Raw genomic sequence first — 14,960 nt, 5'->3', positions numbered from 1 at the left:
CCTTACTAATGTGCACAGAAGAAGGCTTCCACTTTACATCCTCAAAACATGTGCCAACAATAATTTTGAATGCAGGCCCCTCTTTAAGTGTCTTCTAAATTCAAATTACATCCATTGATGTGTTTTCTCTCCCGGTTCATGAGAAGAAAACCTAGCTCTGGAAGCCTAAAGTAAATCCATGTGAATGTTCACAAAAATTAAAGCAAATTTTGTTTCAGAAATATATATGGAGATGCTTTACAATTATGTTATAGAAATGTCTGATCTCGAGTACCTTTATCTCTCCATGCAGCTGTAAGTATGAGCTGTCTGGGCAAAAAATTCTTTATACTAGGTGGTCTCACAATTTACAGTGTCAAACACAACTCTTATTTAAAGAAAACAGGCCAAGTATCCCATCAGAATTAATCTAGGGTATTTATTTTCTAACTAACGTTCTATACTCACACATGTTTTTAAAGCAATCATTATTTCTTTTAAAGTATTTTATGGAGATCAGCAAACGTGTCTGGGTTTATTCCTACTAAAGACAGAGAGTGAAAAATATTTATGAAGATCACCAACGTAGCTCCACCAGTAAGAGCAAAAAAAGTGTATTTTTAAGATGCAAAATGCAGATGTTTGGGCCAAATTGTGGATGCATTATCACAGGGTATTGTTTTTCAGTAGAGCTTTGTCCACTGACACTGCTCTCCTCGGCCATGCTTGTTCTCTGTGCTGCATTCCAGCACATGACTGCCTGAAAACCTCTGTACTTAAGTTCTCCCTTGTTTTTGGTGGAAAGCAAAGGAAATCTTATGGTTTTAACCTAATACATATGTTTGCTGTTCACATATGGAAAAATTCCTTTCTGGTGGGAACTTTTTCGCTGTTGCTGCAACACACTATATATCCAAAAAGTCTCCTTTGATGTTGAACTATTGCTCCACTACTCATTATGCTACTGATTCAATATGAAAGGCAAAAATTCTGTGGCTTTTGTTAAAACAATAGCTTTGTTTTTGCAAACAAAGTTTTCCACAACCTATATGCAGGGGCCAACATTGCTGCAACAGAAAACTAAAATTTATTATTTTATACCAAAAATAGTTATGACATTTAAGAACTCCAAGTTATTCTTTCATCCTATAGGTAACATTACAATTACTATTATGACTGGACAGAAAATTTATGCTTTATTGCTCCCCATGAATAGAAATTAAAACACTGTGAGCAATATGTAAAACTTCTTGAACACATTCCTTCCCGTGACCTTCTAGCCTTTTGCCATCAGTTCAACTCCATTACCTGGGTGAAGCTGTTAATAAGTGGGTATGGGTGAGGGAGGGAGAAGTCCTGTAAAGGCCGTCTTGTCCCTGTCCTACACAGTGACAGAAGTGCAGATCTGGAAGCCTTCATGCCTAATGTATAAAGTCAGCTACTAGACACTATTTAATGAATAGAGAACATGAATTACAACATGGGATGAAAATGCAAATGTTAGCACCTTTTTAAAAGTGTCCCTAAAACAGCTGGTTGCCCATTGTCTACTGGCACTATAAGAAAAAAAAGTTTCTTTGGCTAGGAATCCGATAAAAAGGGCAATTTCCAAAGGCACAGATGCCCACTCCCACTTGGAATAACGTGAACCCCCATGTACTGAGATTTGGAAATCCATCCCGCTTTGCCAACATTGCAAAATGGGAGTGGAGATCTTGCAAACTGAGCCCTCATTGTTGGCTTTGCCCATTTAAGCACACACATCAAGCCGTTCCTTACTGAGCTAGCCTTTCCTGCTTCTAAAATTTGCCAGTAGGAGATGCCGTTGTGAAGTACAAGAACTTCTTCCCTTCAGGGAGCGTGGGAAGAAAGAAAGGGGTTCAGGGCGGAAGAGAATAATTTGGCTCGATGACCAAAATTAAGTCTCTCCAGTAGCATTGAAAAAATTTGCAAGTAGGTCACTTAACCTACACAAGAAGCACATATCCAAACATTTTTCCAATGGGGTAGGGTCTAATGCTACACGCTATTTGAATTGTTCGTGATTTATAAGCAGATTGATTGACAGCATGTTTTATGCTTTGGCTCTTGAGTAGATCATTAGCATGAGTTCCTGAGCAGTCCCTTAAAGATTTCACATCAGACTTCATCTAGACCAGGCTCTTTTGGAGATTCCCAAAGTGCTGTTAGTTTTGTCAACATGCAGCCTCTTTCCTGCTCTGTTCCTTTAAGACACCATTGTGTTTTTGGCTTTTTCTCTACATATCTAGTTTAGATTATCAAAGTTTTTGGACCATTTTTTTCTGCCAAGTCTTTAGCCATATACCCCTAAAATACACTTATGCCACCAGTGGAGCTACTCAAGGGTTTACAATTAGGCAAGGGCCCAAGCATTTTGCTGAGTCCAGACTTCACCACATTGCGCTATAAACTGAATTCATTTGAAATGCAAAGGGTGTCGTGCACCGAGCAGTCCTGCAAAGACAGCAATTCAAAGAAAAAAGCAGGATAAACTGTAACATTCGGCATTTAGTTCCGAGAGAGCCAAGGAAAGAAGCATTTTCACTTTGTTTTTAGTGGCACAGGTGACAGGACGGCGGGAGGCGAGGTTCAAAGAGCAGCAATAAACTTGCTTTCATCTGGCTTTCTCAATGAACCACAAAACCCAACAAGCAGTTGCCATGTGCAAGCATTGTTTGGTCTATTACCGGAAAGTTTTCAGCTTGTCGCAGTGAGGTCATTCTGAAACCCTGTCAGCTGGGGAGATTTACTGTAAGATTTACCTGGAGAATCTCGTTTGGTTTTTCCTTTTCTGCTGCCGACGTTCATCTCATGGCCAAGAGCACCTGCGAGCGCTCCGGCTGCCGCGAGGAGAGCGGCTGAACTTTTTCCCCCTTTCACTCTCGGAGGTGCAGACAGAAACACCGACAGTTCGCATACACCAGATAAAACGAATCTTTTAAACCCAAAGATACCATGACATCTTAAGCACACACTTATGAAGGGAAAGTTCAAAACTCCATTTTAAACCACTTATGAGGGGATTTACCAAGATTCTGCCTAATGTTCAGCTGACGCATTGTCAAAAACATTTATCACGAACCTTTTGAAGTTTCCTAGCTCCCCCCTAGTTATTAAAAAGGGAACTGCAGAGTTTGTTATCAGCCTCGGAGCACACAGAAAATACCTCAGGTATTTTTTTAAGTCAACCTTTCAGTCTGATTTTGAGACTATTATATGAAATAAAACATCCTCAATCAGGTTACCTCCTGACATGCCGAATGCCAGAGTCGAACAGAGATACCTGCTACGCCTAATTGAGCCACGAGACGATCTTCATTTTCTAATTTGCTTTTTATTAAAAACTTAGCAATCAAAGGAAACAGCGAGGAGTCTGCCACTTGGAGAGCAGGTTTCCTGCAAAGACCTGACATCTCGGCTTCAATATTTTCAGACTACTTCTTGAATTTTTGATGCTATATCATAAGAACATCTAAAACGTCGCATCAGTGGAGATGTTATGTTAGTGAAAAATTGCTATTGTGTGTACAAATTATCAAGTAAAACATCTGGGTTTGCTGTTTGCTGTATTCTTACTCTACAAAAACAAACACCAGGGGATCTAGCAGAGTTTCCTGAACATCTGACTCATGATAAAGCATATTTATCAATCGCTTGCTGAATAAGGCAATCTTCTCACTGCCGGGGGCTTCATTCCCAACCCAGTTTATCACCAAACTGCCACTTTAAGTGAGTGTCCTGAAACTTTACACCTGGAGACCCGATCAGGGTTTCAGCAGCCCCCCGGTGCTCTACGAATGTCTCCTTGCAGTGCATTCCTTGTCACAGATGCATGAAGAGCTGGTAATATAAACATTTCGAGCAGGCTTTACAAATCATCTTATTTTGCTATGCTCTTTTTTAAAAGTAAATATGAAAGGCCGAGATATTTCTAATCAATAGGCTAATCTGATTCCCGGTAAGAACAAAAGAAAAACTATTTATTTTGTGCACTGAGCCAGCAGGCTGCCCAGTACTGCTGGAATTCTCCCCATTACAGAAAATAACACAAATTCCCTTACACACAGGCACACACACTAACACAGAAGAGAGCTAATAATGTCTTTATACCTTTCAAAGTAACCTTAATCAAAAATATTAGCTCACAAGGCAAACCACTGCTTTTTGAACTGAACAAGAGCTAGCTTGACTCACCAGTGCCTGCACATTCAATACATGTAAGATGTGAGAGGCAACAAAGTAATATCTTCTAAAATGATGTCTTTGAGCCAAAAACAGGATGATTTTTGACAGAGGAGGATGTACGCTTGGAAACTTAGAAACTTTCATTCAAAGTTCTGAAAAAAAAAAAAAAAAGACCTCCAACCCAATTACATTTGCAACTAGACATGATAGTGCAATTGCTCCTATTTAAATGTATATGCAAAAACTGAACATTTTTGAAGCTTGTTTTTTTTTTTTTTTTTTTTTTTTTTTGTTTTTTTTTTTTAATCGTGTTGAGATGAAGCTCATTTACTTAAAAAGAAAAAAATGAAAAAGAACATCCTCTGCAGCTGGTCAAACAGATTACGAAACTCTAATCTCGCTAGCCTGAGGAAAACAAAAACTGTTTTTCAAGTATCTGTTTTACAGAGCACTGACTTTATACTTTCTAAAAGATGCATTAATAGAAGTGATCAGAACATCCCAGAATGTTTCTGATCTAGTTTAATCGTATGACGTTATGACAGAGATGCTTGCTGTCCTAATGCCAGTGATTTTAAACATTTCTAAAATCCTTTACATTCATATTTTTTCAAAAAATTAGACATGGCTTAAGATCTATCCCAGCTTCTTTAGAAGTTTTTCCTCCTATTTTGGAGCTCCAGAATACTCATACAAAATATTTTAGATAGGGGAACCGACACAGGCACACATAGCAAAGAACAATGTAAGGCTCCCCAACCTATTTAAGTGTTTCTGTTACCTTTTTATTCAAAGCATTTTACTCTCTCTCCTACATAAATCCTTTACTGGGAGTACCCACCACTGTATTTATTCAGCTCTAAAGTTTGGAGCTAAAGTTTAAGTCTTTTTTGCTGGAACCACCAATAAAAAATTAAGAATTTGGGTAGCTTAAATGTATGGGCCATGCTTTCCTTAAAAGCAATCACTTACAACAGATATTTGGTTTATATAAAAACATGCAGAATGCATATTGGATGGTACATATTGAAGGGATTTTGCCTACAGATTCCCAGCAGAGCTGTGCCCCCTCTGAGCTGGCTCTGGTCAGATCAGATAGAAAGGGACTCCTGGGCAGAGAGCACTGCTGCACCCATCACTGCAACTGCTTGGCTGGTCATGCTGCAAGCACCTCCACTTGATTTTTTGATAATTTCCGCAATATCGGTCAAATTAGGCACAACGTAAATATAGGTGAACTAGGAAGAGGACGAGAGGGGAAAAAGACTTGCCAAAGCTATTTGCGCCCAAGATTTTTTTTGTGGGATGTCAAGAGCACTCACCACACTTATAACACAGCAGATCTGATTTCAATGCAGTTTTGACTTTGTTTTTTTTCTCGGTTAAGTGTTACTGACCCAGTTTTGAGCTGAATGACGGCTGAAAGACGGTGCTAATTCAATTACCTGACCTTTTTGTAGTGGCAGGAAAGTCACATGTGGAAGGGAGGTGACCTTGGTGCCACCCAGAAGAAATTTTTGTTACTTGTGACCCTAACCAGTATCCTCAGATATCCCCCTGCCTTCCTTTCCAAGAAACTGCACAGGATCGTGACAAGGCAGTTAAAATACTCTCGATGGTTCAATCTCTCACCTCTCAATAACAGAGTGAGTGGATTTAGAATCAGTGCCACTTACAGGCAGAAATGTGGCTTGCATTACATTGCTGATGGGCTGAAGATTGTACAGGCTACTTGGTGCCCTGGTGCCTGGTTGAAACGTGATTTACAAGGAAAACAAAGATGAAAGGATAAAGGATGAAAGGATCAAGAAAGCCCAAAGGCTTCTGTCAGAAGTGGTACCTTTCCACTTTACTCCCTTGCTCTCTACAGGTGTTTCTGGATTCTCCATCAGCCTTTATTCCTCACGTGGCCTAAAGCAGATTTGAATTCATTAAGACAATTCTTAATTCTAGGCAACTTTCATACATTTAAGCCCAAGCTCCTCTCGCTTTGTTGATACTGTTAGGTGTTTTGCACATTAGAGATGAATTTATGAAAAACACATCACTAAAATACAAAAACAACCTGACCAATAACTACAGAAGTAGAGGAAAATGTTGTGCCACTGCAGTGCCTGTACCTTCAACTCTATTTATGTCTAGTTCTCACCATCTCAAAATGATATACCAAACCCAGAAACCGTAAATAAGGAATGCTTTGTCTCAGACCACCTTGGGCACTATGGGCACAAGGGGCACAGTGACCACCCAGACCCCCAGAACAGAAATCCAGCCAAGACTCAGTGAGACATCACCTCTGGCTCAGCAGCAACCTTAACTGCATCCTGCCGGAGAGTATATCGAGGAGATGCCCCTAAACCTTCAGGTTGGTCTTACCATCTTTCCTGGGTGTCTGCTATCAGAAAACTGAGCCCAATGGACTCTGGTTTGACCCAGTACAGCCACTGCTATTTTCCTTGCACCCAAACCCCTTTGTGGTTTATCTTCTAGAAGACTTTCAGGCCTCCAACTGACAACCTTCAAACCCCCATCTATAATACAGTTATGATCCAAAATGCTCTGAACAAGGAAAATATCCCAAACCAACGTTCTTCTGGTTTCAGAAATGCTTGGCGAGAACATTTCTGTGCAGGTAGAAAAGGCTACGAGAGCTTGAATGGCTGAGCACCGCTCGCTCAATGCTAAGTGAAGGACTGCCAAACCTGCTTGGCACGTCTAAAAGGAAGGCAGGCTCTTTTCATTTTTTTTTTTTTTTTTTTTTTTAATATGTAAGTAGTTCCAAATATTCTTATATAGATGACATTTTTAAAATGCAAAAGCATTAAAAATAACAGAAAACAGATCAAGTTCTGAAGCACCACCGGTTTCTCATTTGGGCAGTTACACACTAACGGCTCTTGTTAGACCTACACAGCACAAAGAGCAGAGCTTTCCAGCTCCTCCACGCACACTCAGAAAGCTATCCCTTACCACAAATGAGACATAAACTGCAGGAAAAACAATATATGATGAAGTACGAAGGAACTCAGAATTCCAATATTGTTAAAGCCGTGTAAATCTTGATCTAGCTTCAGGATCAGATAAGGGAGCAAAAAGAAGCTTGTCCTCTGCAGAGGCTTCACAAACAGCACGTTACAGACGGAGGAGGCGCAGCAGCCTTCACCCATCTGGGAAGGAGGCCGGCTTATTGGAGACAGGTGCCAGCAAATGAGTTTGCAGCAACGTCAAAATTGACTTGCAAAAGCACATTTCAGGCTATTTAAGATGGAGAGGAGACCTAGTAGAGGGCATTAGCAAGGAAAAGGCAGTATTTAACACTAGAGGAAGGTATAAACATCAGCAGTGACAACTTGGACCTCACTGTTTTCTTTGCCAATCGATCACTTCACATTTTCTTCTTTCTTGCTTTTTGGATTGACACAGATGTAAGCAGGTGGGATGTGTTATTCTGGTAGGAGTGAGAAGATGAAACATCAGGTGTGAGTTGCTCGTTGGAGCTTAGAGCAGAGCTGTGGTCAAAGATGTTTACAGGTATGCAAACAATTAAAATCCACTGATATGATTCAAATTGTTTCCCTTCCCTTGGTAATTGCTGTTTTACCTTGCTGAGTTACAAGTGCAAAGATGCAAAGAATACAAATAATACTCACGCTAGAAACAAAAAAAATAAGGAATTTAAATACACTCATACTCAGAAAAGCAAGGCTTTTTCTGAAGGCAGACAGAGCCTATGCGCATTTTAGATTTCTCCTTCAAGCCACCTGCAAAAGTCAGGCTTGGTCCAAGCCGTGCAGGTGTTCCTGCAGGAATCTCACATTTGGTAGCCCGAATTTTTATTTATCCAGTTTCATTCTGACGCTCCCAAGCTTCTCCGTAAGTAAACAAACTCACTTTTCATGTTCAGTTTTCTCTTGTTTGTACTTTCACCCTCTCTTACATAACAAGCTTGGAACAAGAGCAGCACAGACAGTGCCCGGGGCTCCTGGCGTGCGTGCCGCGGGTAGGACAGTCGCCTGCGGGCACCATCCCTCCTTGACTAAGCACATCCTCTTCCCGGGCCTCTTCCAGTTCAGATTCTGCTGGTGGAAGGGTGGATGCTGGATGAGAAGAGAGTCCCCATGGCACCAGGAATAAGAAGGCCAACGTGGAACACGGCAGAACACACAAGGGTACTCATGGCAGTCCCCGAGCAGTGACGTAAAAAATACAGAGGAAAATCTTGCAGTGCTTCAAGCTTTAACAACTTTTTGACAGTTCTAATACAGACAGAATATGTCACTTTTTCATGAACTGAAAATGTTGCACTCTTGAGGCATTGAGTCTCAGGAGCCTGGGTGAATTCTGCACTTACTCTGCTGCCCATTCGGCAGGAGGACAAATGCTGTCCTAAACTATGGCATACCTGCAAGAAGCTTGGGCACCGACATGCCCCAACTAATTGTTTCCCAGAAGGGGCTGTTTTGTGTTGTCCTGCGCGACCTGGCCCTAGAAGGATGTGAAGCCATTCATTTTTGATTCACAAATAACCTGAACACGAGCCCACAATGCTTTCTTCCCCTCCCCTGCAAGCATTATTCCTTAGAGATGCTCTAAAGTGAGAGCAAATCCTGGTGCAAAACTGTGCTACGACTTTATGGCAGATCCCAGAAAAAGGGAGTTAAAGGTACACTGAATGTTTTGTCTTCCAAAGCTGGCTCGGACAGGTTTGAAACCCAGATCACGTGCTGTGCTGGGCCAGGAAAATGGCACGTTCAGGGCAGAAGTTTCCAGCCTAAGAATACTCATGAGCTGATCTGATGTGACTCTTCCCCTGCCAACAGTCCTGGCAGAAACCTAAACAGGTTCAGGAGAAGAGCTGCTGCTGCAGGCAAAGGAGGAACCATTCAAAGTGTTGCCCTGACCTGCGAGGAACTGGCCTTTTTGCTTTGAAATTCAACAGCTCTTAATGAATTCTTTGTAATTGGCAATCCAGTGTTTTCACTGAGGATACAGCTCTCCTGTGGTGCCAAATGCAGGAGACACATTAGAAATCCAGATTTTGGGTTCTCGTGAGTGGTTGGCCGAGCTTGTGAAGGCAGTTCCAGCAGGTACCTTAACCGCAGGTAACTGGTTCTGGTGTATCAGGGGATCAGATTCAAACACAAACGTGCACCAGTGGTGAACGATTTTGCTTCATAATCATTAACATATTGCCAATTGAAGTTATTGACTTCAGTGCCGTGAAAGCTTGAACTAAAAATAAGCAGCAGCAGTTTTAGTAACGGAGGAAGTTAAAAAGTGGTTGTGTCAGAGGACTGCGGGTTTTGTTGTGCTTGACTAATCTCTGTTTTACTGCTTTTCCAGCCCTTTCTTATCTGGCAGTTGCAAAGGGAACTTTTGCCAAGAAGTTCATTGAGAGTCCTAAATCTTATCCTTTAGGCAACACTCGTTTCAGTTTCCTGGGAATAAATTTAGTAGATAGACTCCTGAAGAAGAAAACAGGTGAATTCTTTAAGCCCCATGAAACAGTCTCCTCAATGGACGACCTCAGGCTTTCTGAAGAGGTCAAAGATACAAATCTCCCGATGTCTGCACAGAAGAAAGAGCTTATGAAAAAGCTTCAGCCTTGAGGTTTCCAGTCTTCTCTTCAAGCTTCAACCTCAAGTCTAGTCTTAATGCATGTTTTCAAGGCTTAACAAATAAGATATTTATTAAATTGAATCCTCTTCATCAATGAAAAGAATCAACGCAATGTGGGAGGTGCTTGAATCAGTAACAGTACACCATTCCTAGGGAAGACCTCCCAAACGCCAGTGCAAGATGGAGCATGCAAAAGGCTCAAAGAATAATGCAGATTGTCAATGAAACCAGCATAGTTTTTTGCCTTATGTGTACTATATGAATGCATACAGTTTTCTTTCAACTGCAGGGTAGCAAGATGAACGAGGCCTAAACGAAAGCGTTTACAGTACAAATTTTAATGGGAAAAGGGGCAAAATATGATATACAGGAATAGAATATCTTCTGTTTCTGGACTCTAGTACTATCGTGGATGCCAATAGTACACAAAATTTCCACTGAAGGGCAAGTCAAACCAATTTCCCTTGGGATGAAGGCATCCGAAAACTTACTGAAGTTATTATATTCATGCCTACGCATTCTTTAAGCAGATGAACTGCTTCATTTTGAATCCATGTCAAGCCACAAGAACTGGCTGATAATAACATTCAATTAAAATGACCTGGTTCTTCCAGAAAAAATTTGGCTAACTGCTCCAGCATACATTTTCTAGCAGGGCACAATAGAGCGATTGATGCTGGAAGGAAACAAGATAGGTTTATATCTAGGTTTGGAAGGGTCAGGTTTGGTGACAGTATTTGTAGGTTTAACCTCTTACACAAATTTGTGAGATAGATGAAAAAGCCACTTCTGCTGAGCTTGAAACTGTGAGAAAGTTGGAGCTAGAGCTTGCAAATATGTAAGTTGTGCTAATTAGACAGATGTTTTTAAAACCCCAAACTTTACACTCAATGCATATTTGTGTCTTTTGATGTACTTGGTGCTGCTTCACACCATGCAGAGCTTACTGAGAAAAGCAGAAGTTGCTCCCCTGCTAGGCTGTCTGGGTGAGTTTGCCATCTGATCTACTGAATACGCAGATAAAAGTCCTCACATACTTTTTTCCTTTTCAAGTACAGTACTGTAACTTGGAAAGTTCCTTTATTCTCAACTCCACTGATGCAAGAAAGTGGCAAATATATGGCAGCTTTGGCTGCTTTCCTTTAGTGTTTTTTTTTTTTTTTTAACTAATCTTTTACTGCTCGGGAAACTATACATATTTTCATTTGTATGGAAAACAACACTTTATAGAAAACAAAGGCAATACGTTCCAAAAATTGTGAGTGCTGCTGACCCCTCAATTCTACTGCTACTCTACCTTTAAATACAGATAAATAGTTACCCTGCACAGCTATCAGATTCACCAGGTTTCTCTTGTTACTTTTAAGAAAGGCTCAACTATTATGCAAAAAATTGGAAAATTTAATAAGCAGATTTCTATTTTCCTGTGATCTGCCATTCAAAAGTGTTTGCTAGTCATTTTTTAAAAATACTCTGATATTTGATCTGCTAGAGTTTCAGAGCTACATGCAAAACTGGAGAGCCAGCAGAAAATTGTAAATGGAATCTGAAGATTTCTAAAGTCAATAATAATTTTGGCAAGAACATTTTAATGTATAAAGCTGAAATCCTCGGTGGCTCTCTCCTGCTGATATCCCTGCAGCAGCTAGCACCACGATTAGTACAGAAACGATAGCAAACTGTATAAGAACATACTGCTTTGGGAAAAATATTTACACAAATACTGGAAATCATGTCGGCATGCTGGGATAAGCCAATGCATTCTGTTGCTATTTCATCTCACTCCTGGGATCAGCCACACCATCAGAAAGATATCTTAGGGAAATATATGCTGATAAGTAGACCAGGTCTGCATCCCCAGATCTCTGTTTGCCAAACCCCGCAACTTGTGTTACTGTGCCAGGCTTTAAAATCTTTACTACAGAGTCATAAATGTTTGTGGACTATGGAAGGTTTGCTTTGAAGATGTCATTTTCCCCAGCAATCTTTTGTTGGTTGAATATATAGTTCACACATATTGTGTTTCCACCTACACGGCTGGAGAAGCCCTGCAGTCAAGGCTGTTCCAGGAGCAGGGAAGGAGGCTGCGTTCCAGGAACTCACTGGAACTGGAACAAAGAACAGCCCTTGGAAAGTCTACACAGTCCTATGCACAGACTGTTTTACAGATGCCCTGCGTTTGGAGGACATTAGACACTTGTTTTTATCTTTATCTTTTTTTTTTTTTTTTTTTTTCTCTCTCCTCTTTGAGTGAAGTCCCAGGCTTTTGAGTGCAGGCTCTTCCTCCCAGGCAGTCTGCCTTGTAACTTCTGGATATCTCCCCAGCTCTGTCTCCCTAAGCACCACTTTCTCCTCCTCATAAAAGTCCCTGTGCTCTTTGGAGAGAAAGCGTCTTTGAAATGAAACAGTACAGTAAACTGTAACTGTCATGGCAGCTTTAAAAAAAGCTAATTTACAATTTCTTATATTGCAGAGAAAAAACATCCTCTGCTCTTTATTAACTGCACAGGCTTATGTTGGTATTATTTAACACTCATTAATTGTTTTTTTCTGTACCTTTCTCACAGCCTAGGACCCCATTCAGTGTTATTAATCCAGTTCAGTCAGTCAAAAACAGTGATTTTATGGCTTGCTTTGAATTCCTTTTTGCCATTTTTCCAGTGCAAAATTACTGTAGTCCAGCTCATTAGAAGGAACTGATAGCTTAGCTATATGAGATTTAATACTTTGTTATACATTTATGGAACCTTGCATTCCATGGTTTGGAGACTGGTAGATGTAAGGTGGCCTCCCTTTAGGGCTGAGAAAGAAGAACGAGGACCTCATTCAGCAAAGTGCCTTCTGCAGGGAAAGCAAAACACTGAAGACAACAGAGTAGGAAAAATCCAAACTTCTAAACCTGCCGGATAAAATTGGACTGCAGTTCAGAGGCTAGGCAAGCACTAGTTCTAGTCTTTTATAAAACTTGTAAGTATGATTTTGCTGTTGGCCATGGTAAGTTCTTCAATGTGTTGAGACATGAAAAGTCGAGAAAAATGCCAGAGTGCAAAGCTTGCTGCGGGAAAAAAAGATGACTCAATTCTTTGTCTCACAAAGCATGTCAGAGATATTATAAAGTACTTACAGATGCTCAGCCACTCAGATTGCCTGATTGGCTAAACATCTGAAACCCTGTAATTTTGAAGAGAAGGTACTATGCTTCAAACAATGAAATAATTTGTGGCAACAGAAAAAGATATATGATTATGAAAAGGAGAGTTGTTTTTTTTTTTTTTTAAATCAGTTGCTATTAATAACTGTTTAACAAAAATGTAAACCTATTTTTATTACCATTTATGATTGTGTTGATACAGGTTTTTTAAGATAACCATGTAATGGAATCAAGAGACATAACACAAGCAGCAGTCAATAAGCTTGGGGCTAAACCCCCATTCCTCTTACGGGCTGAATGTGTGTGAAACTAGTATTCACATAAAGAAAGACTGAAAAACAGGTACATCAGAGCTTGGACCCCATGTAGAAGAGAAAGTAAAACCATAAAAGCCCTGCAGATTTAATTTACCTATCCTTTTGGAAGACCTGACTTCCTTTGCTGATCAAACAGGATACAGGAAATTATGAGCAAGATAATGTTATTTGCATGGTAAATTTTCATGACTACTTTACAATGCTAAGGTACAAAATTTTTTATGTTGCTGCCTTGTAATTCCCTGCTAATAAAAGACACTGCAGAGTTATTACTATTATTATAGACTAAAGGCAGCAACAAAGAAATAGAGATCCATGAAAAATGACTAAATGTATTTAACATCAAGATAGTCCCTTAAAACTCTTTATTTCACCATGCCAAATGATTTAGGATGCTAATGCTTAGCCTCAAAGGCAATTAGATGCATTTGAGATCCCTCTGGAGAACTTTGTGACATACCCAGCTCTGAAGATCTTCAGTGACTGACAGACTTTGGCATGTCTGCGGCCATCGAACCATCACAAACTGTAATGCATGTTCTGGCCAGATGTCTTATAAGACCCGAGTCAGTGTCAGCTTCAACAATGAAATGCTGACATCATTTTACAGGCGCTGTTAGCTTCAAAATAGTCATCTAAATTAAAATAAAAATTACACTAAAATCTCCTGAAATATTTATAAATGATGTGAGCCTCATTGGCAAAAGTTTATTAGGCAGCTATTCGATGGCAGCCTAGATTATAAGAGCTACCCCTACAGCATCAACGTGTGCTGCAGAAGGGAGCACGTCAAGACTCACCTGACAGAAAGTCACTGCAGTAGCATGTCTTCACTGCAGCTTAAGGTTTAGGTTTCAGTTTTTAGTTTACACCAAGCTTTCAGTCTTTTTTTTTTCCTAATTAATGCTCTGAGCGCTATCAGTTACACATGGCCGTAGCCCTCTGAACAGATAGCCATTGCAGTCTTTCTGCTGAAAATACAAAGAAAATGCTGAACATGTAAATTGTTCCCCCTTTATTTTCCACAGCTTGGAAACTTGTCAGCAGCCTTAACAAAAAGAACTGAACTGGCCTGACTTTCTCGAAGGGGTCTGACCAGACTGCAAGTGTACTCGTTAGATGCGGTTTTAATGCTGGGCTATCTCATTTCCAAAATCCACTCCAACCATGGAGCACTGCACAGTTCTGTTGCTGGTTGGATCCTGAAACTGTTCTCACAGAAGGGACTGAGGCACTGATCTGGAGCTCAGGAGCTGGATTTAATCTCTAGCTTTGCCACAAAGCCTGGACGAAGGCAAGGCTCTGCGTTCCACTGTCTCATTTCTACGACAGGACCAAAAATGCTCCTTTTCTGTACTCCAAATCAGGTCAATTTAGGTTGTATTCTCTCTGATGTATCTTCTCCCTTCATAAGCATTAATAAAACATCTAAAACACTGACAGCTAGCTTTGCTTGGGACTTTAAAACCAAGAAAATGTAATTAGTTATTTCTTATTAAAAACATCATTGGCAATTGCAAAGTACAATAGTGGTGCTCCAAAAGGTATTCTGAGGACAACAGACTAAATACTTTTGCAGGACTGCAGTCACTCAGTTAATGTTTCAAAGCTCTGACATACTTTTTGTTTTAACACTAAATATTATTTGTAATTACAAGTGGAATTTGCTAATAATAAAATCTAACTAA

At 40.2% G+C, this 14,960-nt stretch overlaps 1 protein-coding gene across 1 annotated transcript in view; it reads right to left on the bottom strand.

Annotated features, from left to right (window-relative positions):
- The window catches only part of CEP112 (centrosomal protein 112), a 161,707-nt gene that overhangs the window by 23,810 nt on the left and 122,937 nt on the right, over positions 1-14,960 (bottom strand). The gene's annotated exons all lie outside the window — the stretch shown is intronic.

The sequence above is a fragment of the Aythya ferina genome, assembly GCF_964211825.1.
Source record: "Aythya ferina genome assembly, chromosome: 18".
NCBI classification, from domain to species: Eukaryota; Metazoa; Chordata; class Aves; order Anseriformes; family Anatidae; genus Aythya; species Aythya ferina.
Note: the sequence above shows the minus strand (reverse complement) of the source record. Positions and strands in the feature narration are given on the sequence as shown.